Genomic DNA, 15,764 nt, shown 5'->3' on the forward strand with positions numbered 1-15,764 from the left:
TTCATTTTATTTATTTTTTTTATTTATTATTTATTTATGTATTTTTTTTTTTTTTTTTTCACGGGTTTCACACTCCTGATATAAATATAAGTAGGAGGTTCATGTCTCCAATTAAGTTCCACATCTCAAAGGGTGGCTTTATAGCATTTTTTGAGACTTAGGATAATTGCACACACAGGAAGTGATGTAATCATGCTAGCCCCATAAATAACCTGAGAGGAGTTCAGGATTTCATTCAGCACTTTGGAATCCTGGTATCCACATCCGGTTTAGCTCCTGCTTGGTAAGTGCCTGCTATCATTATGAATTCGAATGCTGTCACATATTTGAAAATCTTCTATGCATGTATTGAAAGGGGACAATATGTTTTTCATTTTATAGCCTGATTTTCCTGTTACCCTGTTTTGTGGAAACTTGGGGTAATCAATTCCCCCTAAAACCAACTCACCTGACTTGGAATACACTGAACAGCCAGTATTTATTGCTATACCTGATCATCAGGGGTATGTAATTACCAACACCTGTCTCGGTCAAAATTGAGGTTTACAATGCACCTTTACAGCAAGGCTATCATTTTTCTGCTTAGGATTGCGAGTTGATTCTTCATTTGGGAAATCTGGTCCCTTAATTGCAAGAATCCTATCCACGAAATTTGCTTTCGGTATGATTAATAATCCAAATTAATTACTCCTCACTGGGTTCTTATTCTTTCTTTTTCCTCCATTAATTATTGAATGGCAACACTACTGGTTTTAATCACCTTTTTTTTCCTGAATAAGGTCCTTTTTCTATGCACTACAGTTTATGTATTGGTGGTCATATTGATTAGACCTCTCCTAAGAAAAATTATTCTTATTTAATGACCTCTCCTTCATCCTCCTCGTCCTTGATTTTTTCTCCTTCCCTTCATCATGCTCTTCTCGTTTTATATATATATAAACATTTTTGTATTGTATTAATTTTATGTATGTGTAAAATCACACTGATTTTATTATGATTCACAGTGTGAAATCTGTCTGTACAAATCTGCTATAATGCCCCTGAGGAAGTCAAGTTTTTGACGAAACGCGTTGGGCTACCGACATCTTGCAGAAGACACTTTTGAATAAAAGTTGTTTTTTTTAAAAACATTTTATTGTAACTCATTGAAGTATTATTTGTGATTGTAATTTGGAGGCGCACTCTGAACTCCCTTCTATCTCATATATATATATATATATATATATATATATATATATATATATATATATATATATATATATATATATATATATATATATATATATATATATATATATATATATGTCTGACCCGCAGGGCAATTCAATAGGAGGATCACCAGTTAAGACACGATTTTCGTACGATTGAGTTATGCCCCTTTACCACTGCAGCTCTTAAACGGTAAAATGCCGTTTTTTTAGCCTTTTTAAATGGCTAGAGCTGCAGTGGGAAAGCTCCAGGTTGCTTTAACCGGGTAACAAATACCGGTATTTGTTAACCGGGTAAAAAGCAGTGTTTTACCCGTGTAAGAGCCGTTTTTTTGGCAACGGGAAAGGGTTTAAAACGGTATTTAGAAATAATAATAAAGGTTAAGAACATGATTGGTGCATATGATGTTACAGTCACCACATACAGGAAGTAATCACGAGCAGACAGCACAAGGAAGAGCAACACGTTTTTAGTTTTTTTGTGCTGTATCCTGCGCTACCATGCCAAGTTGGACAGAGGAGGAGATTAGGGAACTCCTCAGAATTCGGGGGGAGGATGAAATAATGCGGCAGATGACTGGCACAGTAAAAGATGCTGCCATATACAAAAATATATGCACGATGATGGCAGCATCAGGCTTCACTCAAACACAGCATAACTGCAGAAACAACCGTGAACTCAGCAGAGACATGTGCTTGGTCTGCCATTATTGTAGCACTGAGCAGACCACTCCCTACCCCCTCCTTTTGTGCTCTAAAAACGTCATCAGTGTGGGCCTGTGGGTCAATTTTTAATGACAGGCAAGGTTTACTATGTGTTTAAACGTGTTGCTTTGTGGTTTACATGGGTAAGTGTGAATGGGACAAAAACTGCTTTTAAACGGTAATTTACCGTTTAAAAGCTGCAGTGGGAAAGGGTCTTTGTGGCTCTTACCCAGGTAAAGACCCGTTTTAAAAAAACGGGTCTTTACCCGGGTAGGCAGTGGGAAAGCAGCATTAGACGCATGGTATTGTGGATCTGGGACTGTGATTTCAGCCCAATCCATTCAAAAAATAAAAGTAAGTTTTTCTTTATACAGTTTAAAGTTTACAGGGGCTGGTTGAAACAACTCTTGTAGAATAGATTTTTGGCTGCTGCACTTATTGCAAAAAGTAGTTTCCAGAAACTCGGGGCGAATCTCTGTCCCTTCAGGAGGATACCGCGGATCGCCCATTCTGGAGTGAAGGGTATGAAATTAAGTATATGGGTTTCAGGATCTCTTCTAACCTGTCTCCAGAAGGCCTGGACCACTGGGCACTACCAGAGGCAATGATATAGGTCTGCCTCTTCTTTAGCGCATCTAGGACATATATGATTGTCTGATAATCCCATTCTAAAGCATCTATGGGGGGATAAATATGTCCTGTGATAGATGCTTAGAAATAACTCATGATACGTGTTAGCAGTCAATAGGGTACGAGATTTTAGTAAGCCATGTAATAGATCTTGCATAGGAAGTGATGGAAACTGTGTCAACCATTGACGTAGTCCTTGGCTAACAAGGTCATGGTCTATATTTTCACTTAGAAATTTGTGTTCTATAGAAATGGCTTTATGTGAGGGGGTTGATTTAGAAAGACGATGATCTAATGTATTATCCCAATCCTTTTCTGAAAAAGTGGTACTTGTGTATTTTTACGGTGCCCGATATAGGACAATATATCGGATGCGATACCGGCCGATATATCAATGCGATCGGAACCGATTTTTTTACCTGTTCATAACCCCACTATCAACTACGCATGGAGTCGATTTGATATAGTGTGGCGAGTGCAGCGAGCCACCGAGCCCGAAGCGTGGCGAGTGTAGCGAACCCCGCGAGGGGATGCAGATTACTGCCCTCGCCACAATATATAAAATCATTATGAACAGGTCAAAGATCGATTCGGATCGCATCCGATATATCGGCCGATATTGCATCCGATATATCGGGCACCGCGAAAATACACAAGTACCGAAAAAGTTTTTAATAACAAAAGCAATATAATGTTGCGCCTGGTAATAGGCCAATGGATAGGCCCGTATATATTTTCAAATTTAGCAATTGCCTTAAGGAATGTCAGGGACCGTCTAGCATCACACTCAATTAAGTGTCGTAAGCTATGTATTCCTCCCATCCTCCATATTGTGAAGGGATAAGATGTTTTTCAAATCCTGAAAATCTGGGTTTAATATAAATGGGAGATGGATCGATTTATGGGCATTAAGACAGTGTTTATGGCGTAAAATGTGCCAAAGTTGTCTAGTTGTCATTAACAAAGGATTATCTCGAACCTCATCTGGGACCTCCTGGTCATGAATATGTAGGAAAGATTTGAGAGCCATTGTGGGTAAAAATTGTGATTCGAGAGATACGTTGGCGTAGGTTTCTCGATCTTGTAGCCAGTCAGATAAAAATATCATTACAGAGGCATTATTATAAATCAAGAATATTAGGGAAACCCACGCCGCCGTTAAATTTGCTGAATGCATTTGGATACACTAGAGTGAACATCCGGTCACCCAGTCATATTTTCTTGCCGATCCTTGATGTTAACACCTCTGTAAAAGGTGTGAGAAACAGAGTATTTGGGGATATACCTTTGGTCTATTTTACTAATGTTCTGATGTTTGGCGACATATACACATCCACACAGTTCTTGCTTGGATATACAATTATTTGCTTTATCAATTAGAGACGCTCCAAGAAGTGCTATCGTACCATTTTCAATCAACATATCAAACGCCCCTGATGAAGTCACGTAGTTGACAAAACGCTTTGGGCCTGCCTTTTGCCGGCCAGCACCAGCTATATAACTATATATATATATATATATATATATATATATATATATATATATAGATTTGTAGGGGCGGCACTCCAAGTAGCTGGTGGCTGTAGTCAGGGATAAATCAAATAAAGCGGTGCCCTCCTTTGTGTCAGGGAACTCCCGACACTGTATACAACGGGTGGGGGGGACGGCGGCACTCGCAAATGAAGAGACTGGAGACAACTTCTTCCACTAACGTTTCGGAGCTCTCTGGCCCCTTTATCAAAGTGTAACAAACCAAGGTTTGGTTTGTTACACTTTGATAAAGGGGCCAGAGAGCTCCGAAACGTTAGTGGAAGAAGTTGTCTCCAGTCTATCATTTGCGAGTGCCGCTGCCCCCCCCACCCGTTATATATATATATATATATATATATATATATATATCGTACAGTTTTGCCTTACACTTCTAGGATCTATGGAAGCCAGCAAATGATTTGTTAGAGATCTTTACAGTGTATTATGTAGTTAATAAACAGTTGGTGAAAACAAATCTTTTGAGGGTTTTTTTCCCCATTCCTTTCAGTTCAATCTTAAATCTACTATTAAAAGACCTTTGGGCACTTAACAGGGAATCTAATGGTTAAAGCCAGCAGTCATGTGGTATATGGGGACCACTTAGTGCATATAAATATGCATGTTATTATGTAGGTAACATAGGTTATCTGATACCCCAAGGGATCCGCAGCAATGTACAAGCGGTGCAGTTTATGCAGTAGGTGCCCACACTGCATACACCCTGCTCCCATATTCTACAATACTCACCTCAGAGGGGACACCTTTACCAGGCCTCGACCTTGTGAGGGATCCCGAGGGTCTGAAGGGCTATAAGCATTGCTTACAGTGCCTAGAAATGGATTATAAAGGTGACGGCCATTCGCCCGCCTGGATTCCTGGAAGGGAAGATACTCCAAAACCTCTGAGCCTGGTCATCTGTCCAGCTACCAAAACTAAAGAGTGACATCATGCGACGCACCCAACTGCGGGATGCACAATGCTCCTCCCTCCCATCTGTCCTTTATAGTTCTGCCCCTGCAGTAGGAAAAACCAAGTAGGACTGCAGGAGAAACACAGGCAGCATAAAGTGGAACCGGTGGTACCAGAGAGGTGCATTAGTAAAAGTGAGAGCGTGGAAGTGCTGTCACTTTCATTTCTGATATTCTGGGCACCCATGCAAGCAAAGATTTAATAGAGCTGAACAGGACCTGAAGGTATTAAAATTGTCTATTTTAGAGAAGTTAAGAATTCTACATCCCATCTAGTGGTGTAGCGATTGAAGGGTGGAAGGTCTGTGATAAAATCCATAGATATATGGGTACATGGAGGAAGTGGCACAGATAGTGGAATCAAAGGTGAATATTTATGCTGAGCTCATTTAGGACATGCTAACACATATTCACCAGTCATTTTGCTGAAATAATTATCTAGTCTCCAGCACCCTGCCATAACCAGCAAATCCAGAGACATGAGTTCAATGAAGACTTCTCTTGTGGAGGAGCTCATCGACAAAAGTTTTATCCCTTGGAGTAATAATGGTGGTGGATACAGAAATGGAAATTAGGTTGATGATTTGATGATTCTCTGGTCAAGCAGAACATCCATCTTCCACGGAGCAAGACAAGCAAATATCCCAATCTAAATTGACCGCAGATAAAAAAAGCAGTTCCTTAAATAATACAAGCAGTTAAAGGTCTACAACAAGGCATATCATTATTTTCAGACCTCTCAGGTGCTATCACTTGAGGTCTTAAATATCTTTTGATCACAAATATGAAAAAATATGATATGCCATTGTGTTAACCCATTATGCCTGTACCCTCTTACATCCCTGCAAGGCCTGGACACTAAACAAGTTCACACTTTGGTGCCAGGGAGTATTTTCTGACCATAAGCAATAACAGGGTGTGATACAGTATGTTACTTCTTATACATATTTTCTTTAAAAAGTATTATGCAGCCCATACACGGTCCGTTTTTGCCGGCTCCGTTTAGTACTATGTGATGCGCGCTCCCGCGCATCACATAGTACGGTACAAAAAGTATGTGCTGCACATACTTTTTGTACTAGGTACACATCGCATCGGATCACAGTGCATGCACAAGGCATGCACTAGGGATGCGATCCAATGCGATGCGTGCTAATTAAGTGCCGAACGGATCCGTTAAACGGACCGTGTATGGGCACCTTTACACCTAATTGTCACTTGCTCCAACTTCCAAGCCCTGTACCTAACATATTTCAACATTTAACGTTGGGCCTGATTTAGGGGAGGATGGTAATTCAAAGCTGTTTGTAGGTGGGTTTGAATCATTGTTCATTTTGAAGAAGGGAACATGAAAATAAGTGAATGCATGAAAAATTGAAATTGCTGTAAGATGAATGGACCGAAATACAAGGGGATTTTTGAGTTGACATTTTCATATCGGTAACTCAGGTTGTTAGACCTCCCATGACTACATACTGCTCTTTGTTAAATGTTAAGTACTTACCGTACTAAGTTACTTATATTGTCGATCCCTAAATCACAGACCTTTAAAGAGAGGATTCTAAATCACATCACTGCCCTAGTGGAGATTACAATCCATAAACTTTATCCCTTGCATACCTGCCTACACATGCTCCATTTTGCCAGAAGATAATTAACATATAAGTAGATTGGGCCCTGTTTGAAATGAATACATGAACCCGGTGCAGTTTGGCAGCAATGCTAACCATTGCTAAACAACAATGCCTAAGTATTTCAAACTACCAATGTCAAAAACGATATATATGTGCAAAAAGCACAATGCAAAGTATAGCATAAGCTGTGACATCAATGGGATTAGTGGGTCTATATTTGTATAGAACATTTGTTGCTTCTCAGAGTAGCGGGACAATCTGTATCAGTATGGCTGACATACAATGTTTAGGTCACATGTCGTTGTGTTGACATGACCATGGTAAACACGCGAAAAGGTCGACATGAGTTTTTTCCTTCTTCAGAATTTTTCATATATTACAATCAATGTGGACTCTAGTTGGGAACAGTAAAGTGTGCAGAGAGGTGCCTGGCCTGAAGATGGCCTAAGTCATGTTGACCATTTCATGCGTGGACCTATTGACTGTGACATTGAATGTGAGCTATACCACACCCAGGCCAAACACAGCTTATCTGGATATGTTCATTATTTACTACAAGTTATTTATATAGCCCACACATATTCCGCAATGCTTTACAGAGACTATTTGAACATTCACATCAGTCCCTGCCCCAGTGGGGCTTATAATTGACCTACCAGTATATTTTTTGAATGTGGAACATATACAAACTCCACACAGTTACTGCCATGGTGGGAATCTAACTCATGACCTCAGTGCTGCAAGGCCGTCATGCTAACCATTACACCGTTCAGGCTGCCATATTCACATGGGCAAAAAAAATCCTAGACTAAAAAAAAACCACCTATAAAATATGCTGACTACATAGTCAAATTGGACTATATATGTCATCATCAACATTATAGTCTCCTATTGCAGGTTTCTATATATAATACAGTTCAGCATAATTTATCTTTATCAATCAATCTTGCTTTTTTATTAAATTAATAAATAATAATTGTGAATGCAAAACTGAATTACAACAGACTATTGTTAATTCTAAAAAAAAAAAGCTAAAGGAGTTAAAAGCTCCCTATTTTAAGCAACGTAAAGAATTTTGATTGACACGTGCAAGCTTTAAATAAAGTACTAATTATTCAACTACTGTCAAGTTCATCAGAAAAATCAATTACTTTTAAAGTGATTTATGTGAAACTGTGAACTGTGCTAAAAAGTTCACTTTGAAGACGACATTGCGGATAGAAAAGGAAAAATAAGAATAAAGCTTTTAACACCAGCCTATTAGAGATAAGATATCATCTACTTTATTGGAGTGCTCAATGGAAAAATAATGTATGTTCTGTTGAAATTGGTTTAGTAATAACAATAGCAGCTTATGTTGTCTTGATTTACATCTTGGTTATCAGATCAGTATGATTAATGGTAAATCTTGGTTATCTGAAAAAAAAAAAAAAACCTCCAATACTGTCAAGTACTTGAAGCCTCTGCCGTTTCGATAATGTGGACACTCTGAATTAATTGGGGTCTATATTAAAATAAATATCAATTAGTTGACCAGACATATTGTTCAGGAAGCCTACAGTAGTGTTATGCTATTGTATATAGGGTTTTCAAATGGTCTCAAAGAGCCCTGCTGACTAGAGTCATTTTTTAGAAACGGTTTACCTCCCAACAGCCCCGATTACCGCAGGAATGTCCCGGTTTTTGGGGACATTCCCGGGGGGGGGCTGTTGGGAGTCGTCGTCGTCCCCCCCATCGGCTGCTGAGCAGCAGTGAATAAACGCTGTGCACACGCACAGTGTCTATTCCCGCAGGGGGCCATAGCGTCAAAATGGGGGTGTGGCCTTAAGGGGAGAGCTGCAAGTACAGGCCACGCCCCTTCAATTAGGCCGCACTCCTGAAATTTTCAGTGCGCCTACGGTGCACATCCCTCTGTCCCGCCTCGGCCTCCAAAGAAGTTGGGAGGTATGGAAATCTTCATCATAGCATTCACACAGTGCATGCAGCAGGGTGGTATACCAGCCAGTAGTTCATATGATGGCCATACACAGAACAATATCTTTCCAACCAGCCACCGTCCTTATCGTGGGACCCCACCCCCATCCACCAGCAATTGTAGCACCCCGCACTCACCTGCAATTGCTGCACTTCTGCCCTCACCCACAATCACGTTTCCCCCACACCGTTCCACCATTGATCTCAGCACCCTCACCCTACGTGCTGGTAATCGCAGAAGTTCTGCACCCCATCAGCAATCATGAAAAAATTTGGGAGTAAGGCTTGCCAAAATGGGGGATGAGAAGGTTGTATGCAGCAGGCTCTGGAATCTGCATACAACAGTGATCTCCCAGGACACTAAAAGGTTTGCATGAATCATAGGAGGTTTCTGGGCTTTCCATACATACACTATATATATAAAAAAAAAAAAAAAAACACTTAACTGCACAGACTTCGGCATTGTGTCATCTTCTGAATCAGACCCCTTACCACATCAATTTTTTATTAAATATTACATTTTTTTGTAGGTAGCATCAAAACTGATCCACAATTAACCCATTGATTGCCAATCTGTGAGAGATGCTCAAAATATCCGCTAAAAATGATAGTGTCGCTCACATTTGTTATATAAATTCAAATAAAAAATGTTGGGTATAAAAGGATTATACAATGTTTTCTAGGCAATTTTCACATCTATTTTGACAAATTCACTTGGCACTCAAAGGGTTAAGAATAATGCTAGACATAGGGTTACTAAAACTAGCTATGACTGTGTGGATCATGGGCACAAGTACATTTAAAGCAATAGAATGCTGTATGGGCCGGTGTGCTAGAATGATGGCAAGTGGCAAGTTGGTCATATCACATGTGATGGAGTAGGGAATACTATAACTAACTAGCAAGAGTGGGGTTGACAAAGTATTATGAGCCTGATTCAGACCTGATCGCAAGGCAGAAAATTAACAGCACCATGTGATCAACATGCAAATAGTTAGTCGCCACCCCCAACAGATTTTAATCTCGCTCTGTACAAGCCTGCAAATGGGTAAGCAAACCTGTTGAAGCCCACCCAGCAGAAAGCTGTGTATCCATTCACAGCTCACTCACTATCAACTGTTTTCCCCACTGTGTGCAGTCTATGTGCAGCCCTGGACTTACTCGTTGGCTGCAACAGCATCAGCCTGATCTAGGCCAGAGCTGCTGTCACATACCCTCCATGAAAAAGCTTTGGTACGCCAGCATTTTCCCTGACACTCCCAAAAAGTGGATGGTTACCATCAGAAAAAGCAGCTTCCTGTCAATCACTTTGCGAACAGCTAGCAATTAAAAAAGACACTGAATTGGCTTCCTAGGTATGGATAATTATCAACATTCTCTTTTGTTTTGATATGTAACGGGGTGGTTGCTAAGCCAATCTGGGGTTTTATACAAGTGGAGTTAGAAGAAGCCATTTTCTCTCTGTATTCTCCTGCAGACCTTTTACAGACTGGTAGGTCTGAACTTCCACCTACGAAGCTATGAATGTCATATTCAGGGACACATACCTTAGCTGGATAGCGATTAACAAGAGGTCTAACTTAATGACCAAATATATAAGTATCATGGGTAATCTGGATATTTTTGCCTATTATGTCGGACTTTGATTTGGAAAAATAAGTGGTTAGCCCAAATTTAGGATGTGTTTGATCCTGGGGGAATAATGTTTATATTTCAGCAACTAGCACAAAAATTTTGCTTGCCAAAGTTTCTTTAGATATCTGCAACTCGGCCACTACATTATGAAATATACGTCTATCGTACTGCAAATGTCAACAACAAAATGGCTTTGTGCTTCCTAAAGCAGCACACTTATAGGGCAGTATTCAATGCTCCCGATTCACCGTTGTTTTAGGCTAATCGGGCTGTTTTCACTCCTTGCGGTGAATCTTTTTCACTGAAAAATCTGATTCACCCTATTCAATGTTCACTGTTTGCTGAAAGCGAACAGTGAATGCCGGCCAGTTCTCCATTTCATGCTGGGATTCACCGAGTGTATTCAATGCTAGGATGGAGAACTGCTTTCACCATGATTCAACATTTTGCATTCCACATCTTTTTAAAGGTGAACTGGAAAGTGATCTTTTAAAATAAAGGTTTTTTTTTTTTTTGGTGTCAAAAAATCAGAAATGTTATTCTGTGAATGGGCATGCATGCAGCCCATGAATATATACAGTATTACATTTTTTACACATTCGCCAGCAGGCAGCCGGGAGCAGCTCATTAAATATACACTTCACACTGGTCCCGCTCATTACATATGCACAAGCAGGACCAGTGCAGCAGCTCCCTACCCACGTCCCCTGCCAGCTCTCCCGTCTGCTGTCTGTGTCCCCAGGAGCTTTCCTTCCCCCCACTCATTCCAGCGCAGGCAGGGAGGCTTCCATCTCCATGCCTGCCACCATCCCCCGGCTCCCTGTGGCGGTTAAAAATCGCCATCAGGGACAGCAAGCCCCTGCGGCGTTGAATAGGGTGACAGGGAGGGCTCCTCCAGAACCCTGCGAATGTGCAGCAAATCCTAAATAGGATTCGCTGCACATCGCTAGAAATTACATTGAATACTGGCCATAAAGTTTGATGATTCTTATACACAGATGTGATTCAAAATAACTCTAATTGGAAAAAAAACATGAGTCTTGGAATACTTTAATAGCAGATAATACGGATAAAGGTATTTATTTAAAATACTTTTCTACTACACTTTGGCAGCTGCATACCTCCTCATTACAAGAAGTACACATTAAACGCTTTAATAGAGCATATATCTCCCCTTCACAAAGAAGATAATTCCTGCCAGCCGAAACCGGCCCTTGTTTGAAATGTGGACATGACATGGCCTCTTTTACACATTGTTTTTGGTCATTCAGAAATATTATCACTTTTGGAATAAAGCGCCATCTTATCAATAAGAAGGGAAAGCTGCTACCTAAAATCCCAATTGCTGTGGTATTTTGACAATGAATTCCTTTATTAGCTACAACGCCTCAGCATAAATTGCTATCATTCCTTGCGGTAGCAGATAACCTTGTCCAGAAAATAATACAAGGTAAGTGGACATCTAAATACCCCCCTATACTGTACTCGCTGAAATGAAGCGGGACCTTTTGGGAATGATGTACTTGAGAGACACGCCATTTTTCCAGCCATTGAAAAAGGAGTGAGAAAATTCTACTCCAAGTGGGGATAAATTACCGAGTCGTTGGATATGGCCTTGCAACTAAATGTTCATTTTATTACTTTTATTATTTCTTATGTGTTTGATTTCTTTAGAGCTGCTAGGTGTATGAGAAACTGACTATATTGTAATAGCTTGATATACAGCTATATATATATATATATATATATATATATATATATATATATATATACACACGACACATAGAACTTTGATACTACATGTTAACTATAACTACAGACGGAGCCTTCTTCAGCTAGCCTTCTATGGACAGCCATGGTGAGCCAAGGCCTATTGTTCTCAGCTGCAATAAAATACATAGAACAATACAGTAGGGGATTATCATAGGATTAACTCCGACAGCTCTGGCTCACTTAATCCTATTAAAGGGCTAGATGAGGATGGCTATATCTGTATATTTATCTCATTGTGCATTCCAACTGCAAGATATGTAATATGCCATCTTGTTTGTTTATTGGGAAACTTAATAAAGAGAGAGAGAAAAAAAAAAGACACTGGATTTCATCGCATGGAGGCCTCATGCATGTTTATACTCGCTGGCCTGCGAATCCGCAGCCGTGCAATCAGGCTCTATTACTTAATGTGTAATAAGGACTCACAAGTAGGGATGGCCATCGATTATTCAAAATCATCGATGGTTCATGGCCGATGTCGAATACTTTAGCCATCGATGGGGGAGAACCAGATGGTTTCCCTCCATCGATGGAACAGCAAAATAATGTTTTGCTTTTTTTTTTAAGTGCCGGGACACGGAGCATAGCTCCGCCCCCAACACCCGCGAAGCCACGCCCCGTGTTTTGATTGGCCCACAGGCCAATCAAACAAACACAATGGATGACCATTGATATGTAAAAATATCGAGTCATCCATAGCATAGTTTAGCACTATCGATGGCCAGTTGCAGAATTGCCATCGATGGCAACCATCGATGGCAATGGCAACGGTGGCCATCCCTACTCACAAGTCAGGGAGATCATAGCTCAAGAGTGCCCCTGCACCATAGAGTGTCCCAGGCTGTGAGGTGCCAGGAAGAGGAGGGGAGCACACACCTGAAGAAAAAAAAAACATAGCTATATCTATATAGATGTTACTTTTTGTCTGCTACAATTACAGTTGTTGCTCTGTTAATCCTGCAAAACAATCTGCAGTGAACAGGAATCTCATATCAACCCCATGGCAGCTTCAGTTAAAATTAAAAGACATACTTAGCAGTAGAGACTGTCAAGTGTGGAAATAATATTTGTCCAGCCGGACAGCTTTCTTTTGTAGTGGCTAAATGAATGTTGAGATTTCGTCGTCTTGAAAGCTCCTGTGTCAGGAGAGTAATGCGGACTGTTTGTGGGTTGACAGGGATTATTAAAATCAGATGAAGTGAAGGGAAGCAAATGTGAGAAAGCAAAATTGACAGTGACACTCTATTATTTGCAGCTAGGATCATGATGACTATGTTGATAGGATGGGTTTTAAATGTTAGATTTCCTGTTAAGATTTGTTAACCAGTAATGTACTTTGAGGTTTCATAGAAAGAGACCAGGCGCCGTGTATCGTACGGTTCTTTTCAGATAGGTTTAGCCCTCAATTATGAAATGCCGGTATTAGTGGTCTATTGTCAGGTTGGTGAGGAGGAAGGGGTGCAGAAAGAAATCTGGCAGGCCTGAAGGGACTGTCCTGCAGGGTGCAATAGAAAATAAGGGTATAAGAAGAGGTTTTTACAATACATGGGTATACTTTGCCCATCTGCTATTTCCACACACACCCAAAAAAAAAAAAAAAAAATTAATTGCAATTCCTACTTTATCAACCAGACTCGTAAGAACTGGTTAACTGCTATCACATCATAGTGAAACTGAATACATGCTTGCAGAGGCGTAACTAGATATTCCTAGGCCCCATAGCAAAAGTTTGTAAGGGCCCCCTATTTAGCAACTGATGGTGATAAATGTATGTAAAACATATTAGTTAGACAGCAAAGATGGGCCCCCTTCAGCTCTGGGCCCCATAGCAGCTGCACCCCTTGCACCTATGGTAGTTACGCCCTTACATGTTTGCTCTCTAGGGTGCCGGACGCGTTCCCGACAGTCGGGATCCCGACAGTCATTTACCCGACGTCGGGATCCCGACTGTCAAAACGCCGACAGCTGGGTGCCCGACGGCCACCCGCTATTTTCCCTCATGGAGGTCCACGACCCCCATAGAGGGAGAATAGAATAGGTGGCTTCCGTAGCGAGCCACCGTGCCCGCAAGGGGCTTTTTTGCGTTCGCCATGCTGTCTGAGTACGGGCACTTGGATCCCGACGTCGGGCTAATGACTGTCGGGATCCCGACTGTCAGAGCCCCATACCACACCCGCTCTCTAAGAGCTCACCAGCCAACTTACCAGTACTTGTGGCTTTTAAAGGTGAGACAGTAACCAACACAGCTCCTGAATTACCACTATGGAAGCAGCTGCCACAGGGTTTAGATAAATTATGTTACATAGGGGCCCATGAAAGAGCTGTGATTACAAATGTGATGTAGCACACTGAAGAATGGCAGATTATTCGCACAGAGAAGACAAAGTTGGTAAGTGTGGCCAGGGGCTAGAGCTGGAGAGACCATTGGATGCTGGAATTGGAGAGATACAAATGAGAGCCACAGGCTCGAAAGAGAGAGGGAGTTGAGACATTGGGGTTGGAGGGTGTACTGAAAGCACTGGGATAGTGATGGAGAGACAAACATAGCTAGTCCTGAGCAAACCCTAAACATTGCTGTTTTTCGCCCAAATAAAGTCGGGCAGTTTATACATTAATTTCTGCATGTATCATCTGTTTATACTGACACCTGAGAGAATATTTATCAGTCCCCCATCACTCTCTCATCTCTGTCCATTCTGTCACCCATCTGTGTCTAATCACTGTCCACCAACCTCAACTGTCTTTTATCTTTGTCCCCTTTATTGTCTCATCACTGTCCCCCCACCTCAACTATCTCTTATCTTTGTCCCCTTGATTGTCTCATCGCTATCGCCCACCTGTACTCTGTTTTTTTCATCACTTATCACCCACCTCCTTCGTTCATCTCCAAATCCCCTTGGCAGGTATAGCTGCTCTTTGTTCTCCCTTCCCCGTCCCTCACTGTCTTTCTCATCTGTATTCAGGTGAGTGTAGACCTCCACTGGGCTTTCGGTGCTCAATCCTGAAGGATTTAATGCATGCGAAAAAAGATTGCAGTGCAATCAATCCGTATTTAAATTGAAACAGAAAGACTGCCAACTCAGGGTTAAACTAATGCCCCTTTACACCGCTCCTCAGACCCGGGTTAGTGACCCGGGTCGTGGTGCGGTGTAATAGCACCAAAGCTCATAACCCGGGTAAACCAACCGGCAATTCGACCCAGGTTATAAGAAGGGTTTATCCTGAGTTTTATCTAAAAACGTCGGACCAAGGATCTCGATCACTGGTCCGACAAGGCATTGCAATGTGAAAGGGTTATATTTCTTCATTAGAAAAAATGCTTGGGAGAGAAAGTAAAGTCTCAATTTATCAAGTAGCTTTAAGGGGGTCAATGTAACCCCTCTGCTCTAGGATACAAATGCTGGACATTTAAGATGACTCTAATGTAGACATACAGTATGTACTCACTTAGTTTCATGTTCCCAGGGATTACTGTTGGTCAACTTATACCTAACCTATTACATAAGATCACTACTTATATTACTGTGTTTTCTCTTTCTGCTTTGTCTCTACAGAAGGATCAGGCAGCGTGTTCTCCATACACACTGCACAAACAGTCATGACTGACATTAAAACTGGGCGGGCACATGCCCAGCAAGCCGCCAAACATCAGCCACTCCTACAATGGCTGTGCAGACGGTCATCGGAACGCCAGTACACACACTTTA

The 15,764-nt window shown here is 41.2% G+C and overlaps 1 protein-coding gene and 1 long non-coding RNA gene across 4 annotated transcripts in view; one reads left to right on the forward strand and one right to left on the reverse strand.

The window, feature by feature from the left end:
- Positions 1-15,764, reverse strand: part of SLF1 (SMC5/6 complex localization factor 1) — a 110,792-nt gene that overhangs the window by 92,577 nt on the left and 2,451 nt on the right. The gene's annotated exons all lie outside the window — the stretch shown is intronic.
- On the forward strand, positions 186-1,097 carry LOC146031557 (uncharacterized). Its single transcript, XR_014457027.1, has 3 exons — positions 186-283; positions 382-661; positions 1,005-1,097. It is a non-coding gene; the product is annotated as an uncharacterized LOC146031557 (long non-coding RNA).

Source organism: Crinia signifera, chromosome 1, assembly GCF_055691185.1.
Source record: "Crinia signifera chromosome 1, ASM5569118v1, whole genome shotgun sequence".
Classification (NCBI taxonomy): domain Eukaryota; kingdom Metazoa; phylum Chordata; class Amphibia; order Anura; family Myobatrachidae; genus Crinia; species Crinia signifera.